This window comes from Thunnus maccoyii, chromosome 8, assembly GCF_910596095.1.
Source record: "Thunnus maccoyii chromosome 8, fThuMac1.1, whole genome shotgun sequence".
Taxonomy (NCBI): domain Eukaryota; kingdom Metazoa; phylum Chordata; class Actinopteri; order Scombriformes; family Scombridae; genus Thunnus; species Thunnus maccoyii.
The window spans coordinates 32,666,152-32,691,441 of record NC_056540.1 but is presented as its reverse complement, the minus strand read 5'-3'; positions in this window follow the sequence as shown (position 1 = coordinate 32,691,441).

Here is a 25,290-nt window from a genome sequence, read left to right as displayed (position 1 = left end):
GCCATTAGCGGGCCGATAGCGATCAGTGGGGTTTACATCGTGCCGGGTTTAAAGAGCGCTGGCTGGATAGCTGGCTGCTGCTTATCTAATGGCCCACAGGAAGAAGAAGCCATTAGCAAATTAGCAAGTCCATCCTCATCAGGGCTATTAGCTCGAGCCTTTATTTCTCTGCTCGCAAAGTTACTGAGAAACACAAGACGACGAGCGCTATGAACTCTGGGGACTTAATGACTGGACTGCTCTTTGTTTCTCAGACAGCCTGTCTCCTTAAAGACAACATGAGATGCAGAACTTTCATCTCTACTGCACATAAACATAATATCTCACCCAGAAGGTCATCACTGATTTCACAGTAACTCTCCTATCAAACCAACCTTTATTTCCATTGGAAATAAAGCCCCCAAAATAAAGGAGTTATTAACTGTAAACCATGCAGAGATGACCTGGAAATGTGCAGAAATATGTCCCATTAACGAGGAGGTCATTATATATGTAGTTAACTACTTATTACTCATACCGGGTCGACCCATCCTACCCTGTTTGTCTCAGATTTCTCGACCCACCCTCCCTCTTTCCCTCATCCCTTCCTATTCAGTCCGGCGCATACCTCCCCCACGTCTCATTCTAGGCAGTGTCTGAGGACCAATGATCAGCTCGGCTGGATATATATATGCCTGAGACAGAACCCCCACACTGAGTCTCCCTCCGCCCCGGTCTTCAGTACCATCCTCTCAGACCGGCCTAATATGACGACATCTTTCCTCCTACCTTCAATCACATCACATTTATCTGTCCTCATCATTCAATACCTCCTTTAAACGACATGTTGCTGTGGCGTGGTTCTTGCTGACATGACGTTTCGATGCTGTGCAGAGTTAAGTTTTAAAATTTCACCATTAAGCTGGGAGGAAATTTTGGAAAAGAGAGAGAAAAGATGAGCAAATGATCACTTGCAAAAACACTTTTTTAAAAATTGCTTTTTGGTGAATTCATGTTTTATTTTATGGCATTTTATTTATTCTGATTTTTTTTGTGTTCCTATAATATAAAGCTCTTTGTAACTGTGGTTTGAAAAGTGCTACATAAATAAAGTTTATCACCATCATCATCTTTAATAAACAGTTTTTTTGGTTTCCTGGGTGTGGTTTCGTGATGCCGGAGCATCCTCCTCCTCTCTTAACCTCCTCTCTTAACCTCCACTGCAAAAAATGAGACTGTCCTCCCCTCCCCAAAAAATAGACAGAATCAGCTGTTTCAGCAAATCTCCCAGAACGACACGTTTATGTTCAAGTGATGTCAGCAAAGGAGGAAATCAGCAGACATTTGGTGAAACAGTCACACATTAATCACACCGGTTTAACTGTTTTTAAAGTGTGAATGTTTTTAAATAATCCTGTTTCACCACCTTTATAAAAAACCTAAATAACTTGGAGGTGAAAACACAATCAGCGAGCTGAACTTCACTAATCTGATCAGTTTCAAACACAAACCATCAGCGCTAAGAGAGAGCGTCACCTCCGACCCGATCCGATTGGCTGATCTCTACAGCCTCGTCTGAGTGACATCATCCTGCTCTCGGGGGGTCAAAGCGTGTCGGATACATTTCCAGCGACGCCCTCTTAGTCTCTCTCTGTGTTATCAGTGCGGCTGTTAGACAAAGACGAACCGCAGCGATTACAAACAGTCGGACTCTCTTCTGTCACTCATGCTTTTATTTTGCTGTTATTACTTCCTGTTTCACCAGCAGGGCCACACAGAGACTTTTCAGGGGGCCCGAAGCTGGACTTGATTGGACGTCCCCCCCCCCCCCCCCCCCCCCTGCATTAAAAAAGCTGTCGTTCCCTGAAGCCACGTTTGAGATGAAACAACCTGCAGATGACTTTTGTCTTCGGTTGTGTGGTTGTTATTGATTTATTTGTTTGCTTTGTCGTTTGATCTCGTCACATGCTCTCTCTCTCTCTCTCTCTCTCTCTCTCTCTCTGTATTGAAAAGAAGCTTTGAAGACGACGTGTATATGTTGGCACACGGTTAGGGATGGTTTAATTGAATTTGTGTGGTATCTCACAGGTCCCCTGATTACAACTGTTTGGGAGTTAATTGGTGTCGCACTCAGAGGAGAACAGAAGGCGAAGCGACGCTGGCAAACACACACACACACACCTCCAGCTCCTTTTTTTTGTTTTATTGTCTTTTCATTCATCAAACGTGTCAGATCACCCGAATCCAATCCGAGCTCCGGTCTTGTTCTTCGCGTCGGGAACTTCCTGTTTTCTGACGCCGATGCAGAGAAATGTAGAACAGATCCGCCTGCCAAAATAAAAGCTGCCCAGAACGCCGCTTTATTTATTTCGTTCCTTTTTTTTTTTTTTTTTTGTCTCGTCTCCAGGTTTGAATCGCTGGTGGGGTTTTTTCATTTGAAATCGAATCGAGTTGGTTCACAGTCAAACTGGCAAAAAGCGAGAGCGCACACACACACACACACGCTCACAGACATCGTTATTCAGCACCCGGCGATCAAAAGTAAAAAAGATGGCAGGACTCGTTCATCACAGCGTGGTGCCGTTTTGAACGAGATGGTCATCCAGCCTGAGCCTCGTCGCCAGCTCCGTTAGAGACGGACGACAATCAGCGGATCCAAAGCTTCTCTAATCACAAGCTGGAAGCAGCCGGGAGAGATCTGAGCATCTCCAATTTAAAAAAAATATGACTGCTGAAAAAAAACATAAAAACTACAAATGGACCCGATTAAAAAAAACCTGACATTTAGTCCAAATTCCCTGCTGAGATTATTCATTACATTCAACAACACAAACATATCACATCAATATTTGGATATTTAACAAAGCAGATAGATCAAATTATGTTGTGCTTGTGCAATGAAAATAAATACATATAAAGATTTTAGCAGCAACCATTGATACAAATTAACACTTTTAAAGCTGCATATTAAAACAACTGTGTGTAAACTTTTCAGAACGTACTTGAAACATCTCTTTTTTTTACCATTTATTTCTTTTTCAGTCATTTAAAGACGACAAATTTTTCATGGCAGCCTGAAGTTCCTCATCTTCTACAAGCTCTGCTTCTGCTCGGAGGAGGTCGGGATGAGTTTCCCCACATCTGTCGCAGCGCAGACGGATTCTCTCGACCCTCGTCATGAGCTAATTCTGCTTCGGAATTATTATTTTTTTGCCGCCACTTTGCATAAAAAACATAAACCTCATCATCATCATCATCATCATCATCATCATCATCATCAGTTCCTTCAGATCCATTTCTCTGCAGCCTACGTGACGCCTCGATGCTGTGACATCAGGTTACCGTGACAGCGAGCAGATATAATACAAACTTCATCACGCTTGTTCTTGAATTTATTCATAGTAACGGTGAGACATCAGTACCATCATGAAGCCAAACAGACAAAAAAACACAATATTATATGTTGTAAACTGTTTATTAAACAAACACCTCATGTCTCTGGCAACACAACAGACTTTCAATAATTTGGACATTTTGACATTAGAACGTTGTTAGAAACAGATTGAGGAGCTGAAGGCTGAACTGTATAAACTGAACCATCAGGTCACTAAAGATCTCGTAGTTCTCCTATTTAGCATTTATAATCAGTACATAAACATATAATAACTGGATTTTAACACACTGTAATGTAGCTATAAGCAGATGTGAGTGTTTATTAATATATTCCTCCTCCTCCTATAAGTGGAGGCTGCTGTATAAACAGATAATAAAACACTTGTAATAATATAAAATATGTTTTCATAGAAGTTGTAATTGTTGACAAGCTGTGCATTAATAAACACTTAAACTATCCTTATATCTGCTTATACTTATAGTAGTTTTGATTGGAGGATGCAGAGTTGATGTTGTTACCAATTTTTCCATTTTGTGCCCAACTGTAAACAAAAGTCAGCTGTTGTTTGTCATCCTCATCTGCTTTGACCTTAAAGCCGCGCTAATCAATATTTCTCTATAAACAATGGATCAAACCACTGTGTGTAATGTGAAAGATGTCGCCCGTAGTGACGAACCCGCAGAGAGACTCTCACCAGACTCTCCACCTCCAGATGAAATTAGAAAGGAGGGGCGACATGTTTTCACGTGAGGGGGGTGGGGGGGGGGGGGGGGGGGGGCTGATGTGTGATCACATCACAAACAAAACCTGCGACGTTCACTGTTGACAGTCGACACACGTGGGAGCGTTTAGCACACAGACAAACAGGATGTTAGACAACATGACAGGAAATTATAAAAACCACAACAGCTACTGTTGACAAGTTAAACAACCAATCAGGTTTAAATGAGTCTTTTCCACTGAGTCATTTTATCTTTATTTCCAAGACTTTTGTTATTCTACAGTATTTTCAAATACATGTGTTATCTATAATAAAACATCGGTCACCAATCCTGTCGAGCCATAACGCCAAAACTGTATCAAAATGCTTCTTTTTTATCTTCCTGTGAAAGGTTTGGGTCTCAGATGTTTATCAGGATATAAAACATTTCTAAAGCATCATGGTGGAGCATCCTGATCTGACAACGGTGGTGAAGGAGGTGAGTGTGGAGGCGACGGTCCCCCACAGCTCCGTACTGCCACATTAACGCTAAGTTACACCTTTAAAACGTCACGATACAACACTTAACCCGACTTATCGAGGGCTGACACGTGTCAGGTCTTCAGAAAATCATCAGTTTCATTATAATCAGGCCGGATTGGTACATCTGAGCTACTGTACATTGACTGCTTCTTGTGTCTCAAGCATCAACTGATACACTTCTAGGCCTCATGTGATCACACACAAATGCCACAAACTAGGTGTTGTGGATATTTTGAGCGATGGTCAGCACCGCGGTGGAGAAAAGTGGACACGAGCCTTTGATGTCTTAAAGCTGAAAAAGTTTATTGAAGCACTTGATCGAGGAGAAACTGAAATAACGAACATCGAAGTCACCTGCAACTCGGATGCTGTCTCTGAGTCTAAGGTCTTAGTCTTTAACCTCAGCAGATCAGCCTACAATATGAAAAATGAGTCTAATTGGTTCACTAGTTTCTAAACAAGGAACTGCAGTTCAGGTCACTGTCAGCACATTTTGGTTTCACATTCCACCTATATGTGTTATCTAGGAAGGCCCTCTCCGACCTTGGTGACCATGGCGACGCTGATTTACCCTTTATCAGAGAGGTTTCTGCTTTCCCCAAGACATCATAGACAGCTGGAGTGTTAAGGAGAGGAGAGGATGGGAGGCATCCTCCTGCTTAAGAATTACAGTGTGACCTCAAGGCCCAGACTTGACCCAATACAACCCAATTTATAACCCCTAAAGATGGAAAATCCATTTCACAAGGGCTGGGTATCGTTGAAAAAATACCAGTTCCATACCAGTACTCTTAAAGTGATACCAGTACCAAGAGACTACTTCATTCTATACCTTTTTTTCTCTGCTTCATTCGATACTCATCATATGAATTGAAGCATTTAGTTGCTTAAAACGACACCACTCCTCCCCGTCCAAATGATTTTTACACAAATTATTAAATTATTTATTTTTGTGGCATCTCGGCACGCTGAACTGCCAACTCCGTCAAATGCAAACCGCTCGACTCCACCAACACAGACTGTGTGGGTTGAAGCTGCTGCGGCAGTAGTGACTCAATCACATGTCACATTAAATCGAACGACGCTTGCAGTGATTGGCTGCGAGCAAAACCATAAAAACAGTCTCTTATTTCTAGATCTGGGTACAAAAATGATTGAATGCAGATATTGGAACTGGATTATTTCGGTCGATACGTTTAGAAGACCTTACAAAAAAAACACGAGAAACAGTTTTAACGTGAAATATTCAAGGGTGCATGTGGTTCTCAAACATTTCACATGTGATGTATTCAGGGGCACATGTGGTGCATTCAGGGGCACATGTGGTTCTCAAACATTTCACATGTGATGTATTCAGGGGCACATGTGGTGCATTCAGGGGCAAATGTGGTTCTCAAACATTTCACATGTGATGTATTCAGGGGTACATGTGGTGCATTCAAGGGCACATGTGGTTTTCGGATGTTTCACATGTGATGCATTCAGGGGTACATGTGGTTTTCGGACGTTTCACATTTGATGCATTCAGGGGTACATGTGATGCATTCAAGGGCACATGTATATATATAGATACCCATCCCTACCACACATGCTACAAATATATATATTATTAAGAGTCTTCCACCATCACACTCCTATAACTTTTTACAACAGGATCATCGATGCAGCAGAACCAAATTTATTACACTCTTCTTCCTTGTCAAAACCTGGTGCCTACATTACCCACAATGCAACACGGCCACCAACAGTTGGGTGGTGGATTGGGGGTTTGTGATGCTAATAGCGGCTAATGATTCCTGGAGCTGCAGACGTCTGCTAACCTCACTTCTCTCTGACTCCACAACCTCCAGATTGTTTTACTTTTCAAACTTTTAGTCTTCAACCCCAACCGACACTGACTCAAGTGACATCACATGAGGCAGAGCTTCCTCTGAAGACAAAACAGGCTTTTTTAACACATATACAAAAATTAAAATCTCAAAACTCACTTATATACTCCTCACCTTTTTAAAACTGATGTTTGCTGTTTTGTTGATATAATTTCTGTTTTATCATTTCTATTTTATTTTCTATTTTGATAAATATAGATCTGTGATGCTTGTTTGATGCTTTAAATGTTTTGTTCCTAATTAAATCTTTACTCAGTTACTCCCCAACACCTGGAAACACACGCTGATGCCAAAAAACAGGTTGTTATGTATTAATACCTCAACAGGCCACCAGGAATGATACAAATTCAATCCAAGAGGCTTTTTTGGGAGAAACACACTGTTAACATTTACAGACTAGATAACTGATTGGCTAGTCAGCTGTTTAGCTTAAAAATGAAACCTGCAGACGTTATTTTGGTCAGTTTAGATGATAAATGTTGTGGTTCTTACTCACATAAACATACACCAGCCTGTTCACTCGAGGCTTTGAGGCTAACGGAGCATTTGATGTATCTCTAAAGGCATTTTTAATAATGAAAGGTTATAAACAATACATTAGAAAATCCTTTTGATGTGAATTTTGCCTGAAAAAAAAAGACAAGACTCATGAGATTACAGCTGCACTTTAAATGTACTCGGTTACTTTCTACGTCCTGCTTTTTGATTTCGATCAAAGATGCTAAAAGCCGAAAAGATCCGGACGTTTCTTCACGTCAAACGCCCTGTCGGCGCCCATCAGCTGCAGCCGCCGCATGAAAAACAGCTACAGACGGGCGGACGGACGGGCTGGTGGGCAGGCCGCAGCGCTGGCAGCTGCATCAACATGCAGAACGGCATTCTGGGAGGACGGGGGAAGAGAGACAGGAGGCTTCAAATTGAAAGTGGCAGCCGCCGCCGAACTCAGAGCTGTTTTTTTTTTTTTTTTTTTTGCTGACAGGAGGTCAGAGGTCACAGTGTCTGCAGGTCTTCTTCTCCTGGAGGTTCTTCTCAAAGCTGAACCTCGAGCACGCACGACGAAGACGACAGCGGCAGCGGCGGCGCCTCCGATGGGATTCTCTTTCTGCCTCTTTTTGTGTGTGTGTGTGTGTGTGTGTGTGTGTGTGTGTGTGTGTGTGTGTCATTCCTCCTGCCTTTAAGAAATCCATCTCATTATCCTCAAGTCCCGGCGGGATTAAGATAACTTCCTGTCGTGTCGAGTCAATCTCGAACTCATCCGGCGCCTCACTGTCACTCGCCTGCGTCGCTACATGTTTAATGCGGGTACAAGAGTTCTGCATTTACAGCATTTGGCAGCACGCTGTGACAGCAGGCAGTTATTACCCAGCTCCCCTTGCTTCTGAGTTTGGCTGTAAGTAAACATCCCTCCACCTCCATCACGGTTTGCTTCTGTATCTGGATCTGTTGGAACAGAAACATTGTTTGTGAGTGAAAACTGTGAAAATCTCCATCACAAAGTTATTTTTTGCCTGTAATTCATCTGTAAAGTCTTTTTTTTTGTATGAATATTACAGTACATCTGGTTTTCATTGTAAAGTGTTTCAAGTATTTTCTAATATAAAATTTCATTTATCTTGATTCTAATGTTTCCAGATATAGAATCTCATTTGTAGATAATTCTTGAAACAAGTTGATTGATAGTGAAATATTCTTCCTCTACTGTAGGATTTCTACCAAATAAGAGTTTTAGGACTGAAGGAATATTATGAGATTGAGATTTTAAAGTGTATTTCAACAACAGCTGACTCATGTTTTTAAGTGTCTTTTAAACACCCATAAACTAATCATATATACAAATCACATATATTACCGTTTATATTGAAATCTTGTAATAAACATGTACAAACTGTTATAAATGACTGTACATACTGGATGAACATGTGTATATATCTACATGAATATACTGTACATAACCCCTGTATGCATCTAAAGTAATTTATTAATTTACGAATGACATTTGAACTACTGTATAAATGGTTTACAGTGACAGTTTGACCTGTATATAGACATATATACTGTATGTTGTTGTCTATTGTTATACAGTTCAGGTGTATATATACACATATAAAAGATTAGTTTTTATTTTATTTATTCCAGATACTTGTCTACATACATAACAGCTTTATGTTTATGTCTTCTTATTTCTGTTTGCCTGCTTCTGTCTTCCAGTACATTTATATGTGAGTATACTGGGAGCTACTGGAAACCAGTAGTCAGATTCTTTGTGTCTAAACACACTTGGCCAACAATTCTGACTGAGACTGTTGCTGCATTTAAGTCCCAGTTGTTGCTCTTTTCTTCCATATAAACCAGCTTCCCTACATGAATGTTTGCCAGACTTTGTGTCAACTTTTAATGCATGACGTCATTTAGCAGCATGTTAGCAAGACTGTCCTCTTGAAACTGATCTATGTATGTTTTTTCTGATAAGTGACCTCTTATGGATCCAAAACAGACGCTGACACAAACAGAGGATGCTGTACTGGATGTCTGGGTGGATTCAGGTTAGCATCTCCTACAAACAGTCAATGCACCGCGGGCGCCATGTTTCCCTGACAAATGACCTAAAAACATCTTAACGATAGTTTCAGAACACCAGAAAACCCACGTTGGATTCAGAAAACTCTCTGAAACTCTTTGTAAATCTCTTGGTTTCAGCCTGATGAACGAGACCTGTTCACGAGCAGCTGAACGTTCCTGAGATTTCATCATCATCATCAGCATCATCATCATCGACGCCGCTAAAACGTCTGTATAAGGCAAGAGTTTCATTCACAAAGATGTTCCCAAAGAGTGGTTGTTGTTGCCGTTAGAAACCAGCAGAGTCGTATAAGAGGAGCTGAAACAATTAGAAAATATAATTCCAGCATTATGATTTCAGATCAAATTAGTGTTTTCTATCTGTTCATGATGCGTTCGACAGCTGAACTTCATTCATACCTGAGAGAAAAGTCCAAGTACGAGAAAATAACTGTTAAGTGCTACTTAAGAACGAATCAGTTTGTGTGAGCTGTTCTTGGATGAGACCCAAAGTTTTACTGAGTGATGACACATATAGATGACAAATGACATATTTTATCATTTAGGATAAATATAGAACTTGTTGACTGCTTTACATTTGTTTCACATATCAGTAGATGAGTGTTAGACTTTGTTTGTGCAGGAAGACGATGTTTGAGTAGTAGAAGAAGAAGAAGAGGGCAGCGTGAACGAGCAGAACGAGCACGACAGTAATGAGAATTATTTTATTTTTATATAAGACACGACTTTACGGAACCATTTTCATTTTTTTGTGTCAATCTGCGAGTGTCGGAGAGCAGATGACTTTTTTGAAAATGATCCACACTTCAGCTGGATTACCGCCGTGATAAAGGTCACCGTGGTAAAAATAAACCGAGCTACATTCAGCATCGGTCTGCAGAGGGGTTTTTTTTAAAATCTCAGCGAGCAAGATTTTCACACTGAATTTAAAAACGAATAAATCAAATATGAACTGTAGCACTCGTACATTCTTTTTGGGGGGAAATAATGACATTTCATTTAAACTTTGTGGGGCTAAAACAAGAGTGGAGGTTTGTTATTATTTCTTGGGGAGGACAAGTCTTGAATGTAAATGTATCAAACAGGAAGCAACAGATAAACATTGTCAAGGCAGGTGAGTAAAAACGTTGGTATTTATACATATATCTATAGATATAGATATATCAAATCCTCCCTGTTGCTTAGAGATACAGATGTTCATTTAGTTTACATTCATACCATACAAGTGCAATAAGTGCTCTTGATTCAGTCACATAATAAACTGCTTGTTGTTTCTTATCTTTATTCATCCTGCTGCTTTTTTTCCTTTTAACATACATCCTTTATTTTATTCAGAGCTGCGTGTATAGCACCGGCACTCTTAACGTCTTCAGTTGTGTGTTTATGTTTCATGTGTTTTTCCTGCAAACAGAATTTCCTCTCGTGGTGCAATAAAGATCTGAACTGACCCGACTCTGTTTTAATTTTAATGAGGAGATTAAACAGATACTTGAAAAGACAAAAGGGGGGTGAGACTGCACCCTAAAGTCTCCTAAAACACCAGTTAGACTTGTGAATAAACCGAGTTTCAGCGGACTGTACTTTAAGCTTCTCTCATTAAAAAACATACTGAACATGTTATGTAAGAAGAAAGATAATCTGTGATTTTCTCTGCTGGTTTTCAGCCTGTAGTTTTCAGCAGCAGCAGCAGCAGCAGCAGCAGCAGCAGCAGCAGCGGCGGCGATGATGAAGTGGAGCTGTGATAATTTTGCTGTCAGTGTTATAAACAGGGTCCACTGAGTCTGACCTGTGGCTCAACACACCACCCATGAATCAGCCGAGCCCCGTAAACATTTGGGTAATAAATAACTATAATTAAAAAAAATACTGGTTATTGCATAAATTAGGTAATCAATTAGGCTGCATTTGGTATTCATGCGCTGCCTGCTCGGCCTCCAGTTTGACTTATTAGACTTTCTGAGGCTCCGCTGTGGTTCACTGAGATTTGGGAGTTGATATTTTTTTTTCTCATGTATGTGTGTGTGTGTGTGTGTGTGTTTGTGTTACACTGAGGAAGAGTTATAGTGTGTTTCTGGCTTCTGCGACTGCATGCACACTGTAAACACTGCAAAATAATCATCATCTTAACCGAATATTCAAGTTTTTATTGAGTTCTATTATGATTTTTGCTTAAAATGTGAAATAATTTGGCTCATGAGGTGAGATTCTTCCTTTTTTCAGCGGGTAATTTACCCCGTTTAAGGAATTTTGTGTCACTTTCTTGAAACAAGGATGATGAAGGCTGTCTGAAATCACATTTAATCAACTGTCTTTGCATTCAAAAATAACGTCAACATGTTTTAAATAAATATATTTTGGTAATAGTTACTAAAATTAAGAAAAAAGAAACAGCGTGTCGCTAACAGGGATCTAACGGGTCTTAAGAGATATATGCAGGTATGTTTATGTGCTGTTTAATGTGCTGCAGCTGAGCGGCTAATTAGCTATCTAATTAGCGGTACACTTCTCCCCCGGTGAATGTTTGTTCAACAAGTTAAGCTGCAGGACAAGACGTGTGTTCATGTTCATAAGTTGAGATAAGAAGGAGACTTTAGCGGGAAAAGCTAACATGGGTTGTTGTTCTTTTGTGTTGTGTAGCCGGATGCAATCAGGCTCAGTGTGACCGTCTGCTCTGCTGATCATAGAACGACACGTTAACGCTTTATGCAACATTTGATTTGCTGTATGGAAATAAAGGCTATAGCTACATAGAATAACAGAACAATATTTAATTAAATGAATGCTAACTAGGGGAAACCATAATGAAATCAAAACATTTAAAATATAAATTTCTCCCTTTTGGTTTCTGATTTTTCCTCAAAGGAGAAAACAGGACACGTGATTTACGGAGCAGATATGTTGCTGCAGTAGACAAAGTGAGCAAATCTGCTAGTTGACCAACAAACACGATTATGATTTATAATATAATACACTGTATGTGAATGCACTTTTTGTATGGTCAAAAAATGACTGATGATTGTGCCTTTAAACAATGTGCTGTTGAATATGTGTATAAATATGTGCAGCACATATTTCTGTCTCTCAAAAACATTCCTGACTTGAAATGCAAAACTGGATCAATTATTACGATACAATTCAACTTGTTTCAAGAATGTTTCTATGAACTAGTGTCAACATCTTGAAACAAGACTGAATAAAACAGGTTTATGCTTTAATTTACAGCAGAATGATGCTTGATTTTTTAAAATTCTTAACAGATGGTCAGTGGTCTGCACATCCCAATCCTTATTTTAATTTTATTTTTACTCTACTTGAACCATTTGACACACCTGCTTCTTCCATAAAAGTCTCCATAAAATGTCTTTATGTTATCTAAGAGTCTCAAATATTTTACACTGTTATGTTATGTTATGTTGTTCAAGCTCCTCATTGAATCCTTATAGTGAAATATTCACTGCATGTATTTCATAGCTGCATTATTCCACTAAATGGAAATATTCTACATGTCTCCTGCATCATTTAAGACACATTTCCCCAAATGTCAGCTGAGCATATTTAGTATTTTTAGAAACTTTGAGATCTTCACAAGAATCTATAAAGTTTGAACAAAGTTTAGCTGCAGCATGACTTTGTAAAAAAAAAAAAAAAATCCACTGGAGAGTTCTCATGTTTTTAAGCAAAATCCAATATGAAAGCAGGATATGAGGCTGAATTAACTTGTTAAGATGAACTCTTTATTTTTGCAGGGTTTGTGCCTTTGCTTTCCCCTCCCAAAATGCATTGCAAACAGGTTTCCGGCGAGGGGTTTCTCCCACACCGCTCTCCCATGGTGCACCTCACTTAGAGAACATGAATAGTTGATGGGCAAAAGAACAACAATTGTTACTTAAGTCTTCATATAATATTTAAGGGACAAGCGCGGCAGGTCTGCAGCGGCGGCCTTGTAACTGAAAGCACAGAGGAGTTTCGTGCAATTAACTGCCGGGGGGAAACAGGAAAGAGGTAGGGGGATAAAGAAAAGAAAATGCATTTTGGTAAAAGAAAGGAAAAATAAATATATTAATGCAATTGTTCAAACTGCTCCCTTTTTCCCTCTGAATTTAATTGGAGCCTCTGAGAACTCGGCTGAAATAAAATAGAAGTCGATAAGCGTGTGCGGAGCCGACAGATTGCCTCATATCCATGCAAGCAGGCTCAGCCCACATTAAGAATGGCCTCAGCATCTTCCTCCTCCCCTCTGAAGGCTGCCGGAGCCTTGGCAGCAGCTGCTTTTGTTTATTCTGCACCTAACATGTCCTCCCCCAAAAGTTTACCCTTGATCAACAAGCATATTAGGTTATGCTAATATTAGTCGTCATTAGAAATGTGCTCACGGCGCCGGTTTTTCCTCTGCGTTCACTGACTCATTTGTTTTGATTACTCCGTGTTCCCTCCCAGCGCGTTAGCGGGCGGTGTCGGCTCAGCCCGGGCAGCGTGGGCGCTAACAGAGGCCAGGGGTTAAATTCTACACATCTATATCATTCGTGTTAGCTTTCAGCTAATGTGCAACTCCCACCTCCAGCTCTTAAACATGATAGAGGTGCACTAATGGACAGCTGGAGGGCATTAATGTACTGAAGAGCGATGAGCAGCCGACAGCTCCGGCCTCCGTTTCCCTGCTGCAAAACACTCACAGAAGCTGTTTACACTCACATTCAGCCTCAAACGCTGGAGAAATAATATATATATATGTATATACTGTAAATCCAATATAAGCAGCTGTTCAGGCTAAAATCAGAACAATTTGAAACCTTCTCAATGACTTTTGCAATCTGCAGAAAAACAATCATTAAAATATCTGAAAGGACTAAAAATAAATGTCTTTATGGAAAACACAGATATACAGTATGCACAGTACACAAAATATAAGAAAAACTATTTCACTGAGCTCTTAAATGATGACAATAAATATCCACATGTCTAATCTGACTGTGGTTTTTTAAGTGTTGAAAGCTGAAAGTCCTCTCAGGGATATTTAGTTTCTCTTTTTCGTTTTATTTTGTATTATATGAAAGCAGATCAGTGCGGAGGCTCAGTTGTCATATACAGAGCTGCGGTCCAGATGTCTCTTCCTGTTCCGCCAGCTTCTTTAAACTCAATACAATCTGTCACTGAGAGTTTACAATTATTTGTCAGCTTATAAACCTACAGCACCCATTTAGTTTTTCACAGATCAGCAGTGTATGAGCAGTATTATACATCAAATACGACTTTAATTTATGATATTCACACATGCTGTCTCCTGGAAATGACATGTATATATATATATATATATACTTCTAAATTGCAACAGCAAATATGTTTTCAGCCCCTTTATTTACAGACTTTTTTATGAAAAAACATTATCCGTATATGAATGGATAGAGGAGAGTATTGATGTTCCAGGAATATAAGAAGCATTTCAATAGGACATTCTCAACCTTAGTGATGTAAAAAAATAAATAAATAAATAAAAATAAAGCTTGTATAAACTGAAACAAACAAAAGATTATGGATTTTGTCACTCATATTGTGAATCTTTGTCTTTCATTGGGGGATAATCTAGTTCTACATTTTGGAACTACAGTTCCCATAATGCTTTGGGAGATAAGATAGTTATGTTGCCGTGGAGTCAGTGTGAGTTATGCATTCATATATTCATATACGGGGATGGATGAGAGAGATTGTTTGTTTGCGGCTCGCAGGCATTCACGTCATGTCGGCAGAACGGGAAGAACGGGTGTTGTTGCCATAGTAACGAGTCAGGAGCATTATATACGCTCACTGAGTGTGTAAATGATGTAGTTACATATAATCTGACAGCGGGGAGTTTGTTTATGTTAACTTTGACGTTACCTGAATGTTTTCTATTAGTGGTAATATTAGATTTTATTTACATGTAACGTCCAGTGATGTTTGTTTTTTTTGCAGCCGTGTGTCGGTTCGTTGACACGCTCGACAGCAGTTTGAACAATAAGAGATAAGAGATTAATCAATCTGACAAGCTGCAGACCTTTAACCTGTGGGCTTGTGGGAAATGGTGTTTGTTAAAGCCTGTAAAAAAACAGAAGTTACCGTCCATGTCAAGACAAAGACTGTTGTGTTCGGCTTGTCGTAGCTCATTTTTTAATAATCTGCATGATTATAAATGTTTCTTACTTCTGGAACATAACCTGGACGTTCTGGTTCTACTTTGTCTGTCTGCTGGCTTCAGTATTGAGACATTTCAAATGACACTGAGCCAAATTTAGGACTTTGTAATAGTCTCAATGAGGTTTTTTTTTTTTTTTTTTTTTTTGCATTCGGCTGCAGCTTCTGTGAAATGATGAAGTGAGGTAGTTTGGTTGTGGCGGCTGTGACAGCTCCGTTTTGGAGTGACGGACCTGCTGCTGCTGGTTGACTCATCTTCTCCCCGCAGGCCTCGCTCTCTCCCTCTCTCTCTCTCCGTCTCTCTCTCTCGCTCTCTTACTGTGAGATTTTCACACAGTAAATCCTGAAAATCGCCGCCGAGCGGACACGGCAAAGACAGCGGACATCATCGATGTTCCGCTTCTCCCGCTAAGAACTAAATCTATCATACATTGTATTTCTCTCTCTCTCTCTCTTTCTACTTTTCTCTCCACCTCACACAAACCGAGGCAGATCGTCCGACCTTGTTCAGAGCTGCGGGGGATCAACAGGTTTTCAGACATCCTGTTATCAGCTTTTGTCTTCTCAAGAGTCTCTCGTGGAGATTATGAAATGTATGTGTTCAAACATTCAAACACCTACAACAGTGAGTGAAGAAGGTTGAAATCATTTTTAGTAATATATAAAAATAATCCTTCACATCTTCATTCAGTGAAATCCTGTTTTTTTTCAGCAGTATTATCATCTGATGACCTTTCGATGAGTATTTATCATCGTTAGTCTGCAACTCAAGTGTTTTTGGCTGAACTGTGAACAGACACATCAGCTTCAATCAGCTTTCAGTTCAAGTGATAAATGGACTGCACGTATATACAGGAACGCTTTTATCCAAAGCACTTTCTATAATCTTCTTCTCCTGCTCTTCATCACTCTCACACTGATGCCGGCCGAGACTCAAACCACCAACCAGCAAAAAAAAAACCTGACCTGCAGTCACAAATTACTGTACAATAAATAAATAAATAAATAAATAACAGGCACAATGTTGTTGTAATTCATTAGCAGTTAATTCAGAATTAACAGCTTTGATCCATATAAATATAATCAGTCCTGCTCACTGATTTACAACTAAACATTCAGAGAAATTGAGCTGAAACCTGCATCTGTACAGTAACATATATCATTTTGTATCATTTATCCTCATATGTCCAAACTCTAACTGCTAATTGTTTGTATGTTTTTTCTACCTGAGGTTTGATGTAAATCTTTTAAGACATGAATCTTTACAAATGTTTTGCTCTTCATCTGTTATCATCTTCAAATCAAGAAAATTATTAAGTAAAAACAAAAAACAAAAAAAGGAATCTGACCTATGAAATAAAGACAAAACAAGAGTGTCGGTGCTTTAAGCTAAATGCATTAAGCAGCGATAATGTATATCAGGTTCATCATGCTAACATTTGCTAATTAGCACCGACACACAGTTCATTGGAGGCTGATGGGGATGATGGGAATGATGGGGATGATGGGAATGATGGGGATAATAGGGATGATGGGAATGATGGGAATGATGGGGATGATGGGAATGATGGGGATGATGGGGATGATGGGAATGATGGGGATGATGGGGATGTCATTAGTTTTGCCTATTTAGTCATAAACCAAAGTATTGGCCAGATTGAAATTCTTGTCATGAGCACTGGAAGGAGCAAATGAAGGGGAGAGAGCACCAAATGTGTCAAAATTAAATTGTTTATCTACAAAAACATACATTTAATGTCAAAAGAGATGCAATGTGGAGGTCAGTAGTGAGTGAGTGGATGTTTGGGAGGTGCAGTGCATGAATGTTGGCGGGAAACACGATAACTGAATCAAACAAACGGTGTCAGAGGCAGCAGGGGGCCCGGGTGCAGCCTGATGTACCTGCAACAGAAAGAGGAAGCAGGGCACAACCAACCAGGCCAAACCTCATGATGGCATCAGGTTAAAACTTCACCAAAAGAGGAAGACATGAACGTCTGGATCAAACCTGATTACAATCCATCTAATAGTTCTCAAGATATTTCACTTCAAACCATAAAAGCGAACCTCACGGTGGTGCTAGAGGAACAGTCAGAGAGGATCACTTACGTCAGTAGAGCTTTCATCATCTTGGAAACATGAATGTCTGGATCCAATTTCACGGTAATCCATCTTGTGGTTGTCGAGATATTTCAGCCTGAAACAAAGCGGTGGGCTTGACTGACCCACACTGTCATCCCTAGAGCCACACCAGCTAAGAACATAATTATATCTTCACAAATCAAACTGACAGTAATTATCAGCATAAAATATAGTTTTATATAGTATCTGGATCATTTTGCCTTTATTAGATTGACAGACAGCAGAGAGGAAATAACAGGCATCTGAACTGGGGGAAGCTGCTCTGTCACTTAAACCCCCCAAAAAAGTTCATTCTTGACCTTAGAAACAAAAATCTACTCGGGAAGACAGTAACATTTAGCTGAAAGCCCAAGAAAAAGTCCTTGAGTTGAGACAACGATCATGTTTTGAAGTTTAAACTGAAATAAGTCGGGAAAAATGAGACTCCGATTGGAATAAACCGGAGCATCTCCTACAATAACACTCACGCCTCTGCCGCACCGTTAACGTTCACCTGAAGAAGAAACCCGGGGAGGTCGGAGCGTGACACCGTCTTTTATCTGCGAGGTCCACTTCCTGTTCCAGCATCTCCAGGAAGCTTCGGTTTGACAACTCAGATTAAAGCCTCCGTCGCTGCTCCGCGTCCTTCCACCTTCAGCCGAGAGAGAGAGAGAGATAGAGAGAGAGAGAGAGTTGTTCTCTCTTTCACACAAATATTGATCCACGTATCCGAGATCACAGGCAGACAACACGCCAAAACACACACACGCACGCAGACACACACACATGTAGTGCAGCTTTCTTTGCTTTATCTGGGATTTTCTTCCTGACAAAAGAGCTCATGGTGAGCTTGTTAAGGCGGCTTGTGGAATAAGGAGGGCGGCTTTGCTCGTCCCTGAGATGGAAGATGAATCTGAGCCTAATGACCTTCACTGACAGCCGTAATTCTATCAGGACCCAATCAGCTGCAGCAATTAGGCGCTCTTTGTGAGCCGGGGAAAGGGTGTGTGGATCCTAACCGGGGTCAATTAGAGAGTATAGAGCCGCCGCTCGACTCCCACTACATCACTCTGTCTGTCACTGGCCGGGCCGGCCTCTCCTTCCCCTTTAATCACATAATATAAATGTATCTCAGTCACCCTGCCTTCATCTCTCTTTCTCTTCCTCTCTGTCCCCAGGCAACTCCATCTTGGTCAGCCAGGTTTTTAAAAAAAAAAAAAAAAAAAATCAGTCTGGGTCTTTTTTTTTTTTTTTCCTCGTTTTCTTTCCCTGGAAAAAGCTTCCTGTCGTGGCCTGGAGGTTATCTGGCTCCCCCCCCCCGCAGAGTCTCTGAAGGGTCACGTTCTTCATTGTAGTTGATCTTTATTTTTCATGTCGCTCTACATTAATGCATGCTTTACGCTGTTAGGACACATTTGCATATCAGTGTTTTAGTTGTCATGGAAGCCGCTGACCTCAGAGGAGAAAAAACTGTGCTGCTGGAAGTCGGACGGATCTGCAGATCCCTCTGATCCAGCTGCTGCCCTGTATGTGTAGGATATACTATATATTTTTATGTCCATGCATTCATCAAAACAACACCGCCCTGGACCTTACGCACATGCAGAATATCTATATTAAGGATTTTATAATAGTATTTCAGCCTGGTGCATCTGTGTCTATGAAGTCAAGAAGCCGTCTTTGTATATATATATCGACAGAATTGGGGGGGAAAGCTTTCCATTTACAAGCTATCGGTTGCTTGGCAGCTGTAAGACCGGCCAGCCGGAGACGTCTCCGCTTAACACAGAGCTCCGAGTTGGAGCTGTCATTAAAGAACATGACTTCTGGCGAGTACAGCATCTCTGAAATCCTCCTCCAAAAACTCTTCAACCCTTCTGGGCGCTCCCAGACCGACACAGATATACTTCCATATTGTATGATTCTGTGGCTCATGACACCGACGCAGGAGGAAGTGTGTTGTTAATTAAGTGTAGAGAAGAAGAAATCTAGTGATCGTCCACATAAAGATTATTTCAAACATTAGATAAGTGGGATCAGGATCACTAGAAGGGGAAGTAATTGAATGTGCAGCAGTAGCAGCTACACAGACTCCATCAGTGTCTGACAGGCTGCGTTCAGGCTCATATGAAACTAAATAAAATGCTTAAAAAAGAAGCTCCAGGTCGTGGCTGCAGTGGAAGTGACTCTGATTGTAACTAACCAGGTGTTTTTCTCTACATGTCCAAAAGGGTTTCTGGCTTTTAGAATGATGTTAATAATGTTTTTGACTGAGCTGTTTACAATCCTGCTACTTGTTTATGTCGTCTTAAAGATGATTCTCATGTTAATCTGAAGTTAATAAGCTCCAGAGAATGATTATTTTCTGGATTTATCCCGGATTACTCCTGATATTTGTATGCAATCACTCTGGATAAATAATCACCTGAACGTTGTCAATCACTGTCAAGATTAGAACAGTGCACGACCCCCGTCTGCCTGTCTGATGAGGAGCAGCAGCAGCGGCGGCGGCGGCATTTGAAACGTCACCTTGGTGCAATAAATGAGTGGAAATGGGAGCCCGGCGGTGTGCAAGGCTGTTTGTTCTGTTTATATAATAATACACAACCTGCCGCAGCAGAGGTCTGGAATTCTTTCTTCAAGGATATCATAAGATTTCTTTCTCAAAAGCAGTGAAAGTACTGAAAAGATCTCCATTCACGGACATTACCGCACTTATGATCTTTAAAGGTCCTTTTATGTTTTCGTCCAAGTTCGTGTTGTATGCTGCATGTCTGTTTTGTTATGTATCCCTCAGTCAATATAAATTCTGATCACAAAAAACAAGAAAAGAAAGAAAATGTGACTGAAACACCTCCTCTGATGAAGAGTTTAGTCCAGGTTGTCTTCCTCTCTACAGTTTTTATGTTTCATCGCCTTTTCTGCAAAAAACTGCAGCATAAAACTGGTTTTAGTTGATGTTTTTTTATCCAGTATTAAATATAAACAATAAACTGAACATGTTTGGTGTCTTGTCTTTGTAGGTTTCAACAGTTTTTGAAGTCTTTTCCATCTTCAGCTCGATCTCCGGATGGATCACAGTTTGGAAACTCTGTCGTCGTTCTATCTCAATTCTCCAGATATCAAAGAAAAGCATATTCTCTTTTCAAAGATGATGCTTTAATATGAACATGAATATAAACTTTACTTCACTGTAGCTTAAAATCAGGACCACTAGACTGTAATTTGTCATTTCTACTGTGTTTTATTCACCGTTAAACAACTGTGATAAACGTATTTGTGCTGTTTTTTTGTTTTTGTTGACCGCATAAAAAGGCATTCTGCCGCCGCTAACACCGTAACAACCCTCTGTGACCACTCACAGCGCCACTACAACCTCCACGAGTACCACCACTCTCAGCCAGATTACTCACACTCTCTCTCTCTCTTTTGCACTGAAACTGGCTTTTCCCAGGAGGATGTGAAGGCACCGCCACGGTGCTGAGAGGGAACTAAATAAACTCCCGTTGCCACCCCCCCCCCCCCTTCCTCAGATCACCACGTCTTCCCCTGTAGGACGCTCTTGTGCACGCCTCCATCTGCGACAACGCCGAGCTCATCACTCAGTTGGCTGCATGAGAGCACTTCAGGAGGAGAGAGGAAGAGGAAGAGGAGGAGGAGGAGGGGGGGGGGGGGGGCCTCGCCTGGGACGCTGCTATACCCAACAACAACAATCACTATCAGAGTAGCGTTCAGGGAATTCTTCCTTTCTTTACTTCTTTGTTTTCTTTTCTTTCTTCCACTCCTTAAAACACGAGATGAACCCATCCGCCGCCGCCGCCGCCGCCGCCGCCGCACTCGAGGACGTGACGCCGCACTCGTCTGAAGTTCCTGACAGAGCGATCAAAGTTAGCGGCTTAACAAGTCGTGATGATTATGGAGGGTCAGGTCACATCACATGAGGCGCCTTCAGCCAGTTTATCTCCACCGCTATGCCGTCAAACAGCTGAGGGGTTTGAGCTGTGTGTGTGTGTGTGTGTGTGTGTGTGTGTGTGTGTGCTTGTTTTGTTTACCTGCATCCCTTCAAAAAACAGCTAGCGTGCAGTGTGAGGTAAATAGTAAAGAAGAGGTAATTGCACACAAGGGGACCAGTGTACGTATGTGGGTGTGTGTATTAGAGCTGGAGTGCAAATGAGAGATAGCGTGTGTGTGTGTGTGTGTGTGTGTGTGTGTTTATCAAGTGGTGTGTGGCAGCGTGTCAAGTGTGTGCAGAGAGCTGCATGACTCACATCACCAAAGAGTTGGCACAGGTGTCAAAAAAGTCTGTAATTAGCAAACAAACAAACAAAAGAGCAAGTGAAGGGAGTGAAGGACTTGGAGGAGCGGGAGGAGCGGGAGGAGCGGCGACCGTCGCCAGAGGGGGAATCACATGACTAAACACTGACAGGCATGAAGACAAGATGCGAGTCATAGAGTGACAACTGTGATTTAGGAGGAAAAAAAACGTCTCAACACATCCTGTTTCAGGACGGCAAAAACAACCTTTAGTTACTTTTAGGTGGTAAACGCTCTCTGTAGGAACTGAGAGTGTTACACATCACTGTTAAACAATAATGATGTTTTATGATGTGACATCACTGCGGTTAACGTCTGGTTAGGTTTAGGGACAAACAACACCTGGTTAGGTTTAGATAAAGATCACGGTTTGGGTTAAAACGATCGTTTGAAATGTGGTTCACACTTCCTAAAAGTTACGCAACCTTCGTCATCATGGCAGCAATAAACACTGCATCCATCCGCTCAACCTGCCTCCTGCTAACGAGGCAAAAATCAAGTCACCTTATAGTGACGTCATCTGAACTGCGTCACTTCCCTGCTAGTCGCTGCTAGTTGGCGTAAACATAACTAAAGGTTGTTTTTGCCAGATGAACTTTAGATCTATACTGTCATTGTTTTCTTGTGAAGACGGGCTGTTTTTACTCTGATAATTCAAACTAATAAAACCAATAACTGTGATAGATAGATAGATAGATAGAGAGATAGAGAGATAGATAGATACTTTATTTATTCTGAGAGAGAGTCAGAGCCCTGATTACTGGGATTGTTCTGTATTTGTTATTGTTAACAAACCATGAAAAGATCAATGTAGTGGTTCATCTCTCAGAACTCTCTGAATTCAAGCCCCACTGGTTCCTCCTGAAGATATAAATATTAATATAAAACTGATATTAAAAAACAGCTCACAGATATACAGTTTAAGGCTCTGGAAACAGCTGATCTGCATAGTTTTTATCAAACAAACAGGAAGTAATAGAGCAATTGTTGGGGACTATTTCCAGCAGTGAATAGAACGGCTTCATTGTCATTGCACAAAACAAAATTTGTTATGAGGCCCTGAAAACAGCAACAAACCAAACATCAGTATACATATAAATAAATATATATATAAATATATATATATATATATATATATATATATATATATATATATATATAAACTTGCAGCACTAGTTTTTTTCATCTTGCAATATTGTACTAATATGACGTTGATGAATTGTAAACGTTGTGAATAAGATTATGTTGCTGTTGCATGTGAGCTGTCAGTGATGGTGGGGGGGTTGAGGTGGGGGGAGATATTAGAGCATCACATGTGTGTATTTGTGAGTGTTTGCGGTAGCAGGACGGTGTGTGTGTGTGTGTGTGTGTGTGTGTGTGTGTCACTCAGTGCAGTTCTGTGACTCACTGATGTGTTTTGAATCGTTTCTGGACAACAACGGAGAAATAAGATAAATCAGGCTTTGATACACACAGCAATACCTGTTAGTAGGTCAGTTCATTGGTGGGTTTTTTTGGGATTTTTATTGACAAGAAGGAATTTTAAATGTGACGTATTTCCTGCTGGAAGAGGATGGTGAAAGGAGGAGATATCATAAAGGGGGGGCTCATTTAACAGCGTAAACCAATGAGATGTTAGGCAGGAAGTGAAAGGCTTTAAGATCCCTTCTAGACATGTTTTAAGTGTCTCATATTGACTGTCTACAAAAAAAGTTTGTTCAAAATTCTTAAAATTACATCTCCTCCTTCTCCCTCATTGAAAACAGAATCTATGGATATGCAAATATTCATAAACTCTCATGAACGTGTTTTTCTTCTTCTTCCTGCGGTTGGATGTTTTTTCTTCTTCTTCTCTGTGCAGAGTTTGTTTTCACATTCATCTGCTGAAGGAGGAAAGTTTCTCTGAACTCAACCTTAAACCTTAAAACACCTGGATGTTCATGTATGATTTGTGACATTGTTGTATCAAATTGTTGCAGAAAAAGGTACCAGAGCAAAAAACTCTCTCTTGTAAATAAAAAGGGAGTCAGAGGTCCAAGCAGCAAAGTGTTCTTTTATTGCCGGCAAAAAAAGGAGAGCAAGTAGCACTTTTACAAAGAACCAAATCGCTCCAAAGGTTTTTTCTTTGGGTCATTGTTTTTATGCCCTTGGGTCGGCATAGGTCACACCTTATCATCCACCCTCCCTAATTTTTGACCAATTATTGTGTTACTTTTATCTCCGTCACTCGTTGTTGGTCAAAACTCTTCAAAACAGGTGTTGAGGTGTTTGAGGATATGTACTGGCATATTCAATTCTACCTGATTATATCCAATTTTTTTATATAAGTATTGGGAATCATTTTACACCATTATTGCCAAGTTATTTTAGTCATTTTACACCCTTATTTCTTGATCTCCTCCAGAGAGTATTTTTTTAAAAGGTGAAGACTTTAGCAGACCCAAGCAAAGTGACATGTAATACAAACGCACTCAAATTTCTCCAGTGTATGATTATGATTCTTCTACCGTGCCTCTATACGTACAGTGTGATTAAATATGGTTCATGAGATTATAACTACACCAATACAAATTGTATCACACTAGTCCTTATTGCTTATAAACTTATAAAATCAATCTGCACAGCTTATACACCAATGACATTTAATGAAAATACACCACAACATCAGAACTAGTTCGGAGCCAATCGCGGTCCAGGATGCAACTTACGCAAGTGTGATGTGGAAACTCGAAGCCTCCAGAGCACAAACACTGAGAATGAACTAACTTTATTAGAATATCTTCAAGAGGACGGAAACAAGTCCTACAAATAAAAATCTGAAGGAGCAGAACTCAGAGTGAATGTAATTAAAATCCGCCTCTCAGATCAGGAGATCATGTATAAGTGGATATTTTTACGTCGTCGACATGACCAGGAATCATCCTCTGACTATACAATTAACTCTGAACCAGAGTTCATCATCATCATCCTCAGGCCCAGCTGTTAGTGCGGAGGGGAGAAATAAGAAATTTGGCATCGTTTGCATTAACATGTCCTTCAGGTTTCCATGACAGCGAGCGGTTTGTGAGATTTGGATGTCGGGTCCCGCTGGGTTTTGTTTTTCCTGCTGTCCTGTTTATTTTTATTTATTTATTTATTTATTTATTTTGTGCTGTATGTATAAACAACCTGCAGCAGGTGGACAGGCACCTTAAAACTCTGACATTTATTATCTCTGTAGGCGCTGGCAGCAGCTCGCGGAGAGTCAGCACAACCTGGAGCTCCTGACAGCACACAATATACTGTAGGTTGGCCTCTGATGAGTGTGTGTGTGTGTGCGCGTGTGCGTGTGTGTGTGTGTGTGTGTGTGTGTGCTGCATGCATCCTCGCCAAATGATACGTCTGAGCATGAGAAAAATAAAAACATCAAACATAAAGTCAAAGCAGCCCAAAGGAAGATCGTTCCAGAAATAACCTCAAAGCGCTCCTGAGCTCGCCCCGCTCAGGCCCCGCCCACCCTGACCGCTAACGCTAACTGGGTCGGCGAGGTTGGCGAAAACTAACAGTGCATCATTTTTAATTGCCCCCCCCCCCCCCAGCATGCAATTTCCTGACAGATGCCA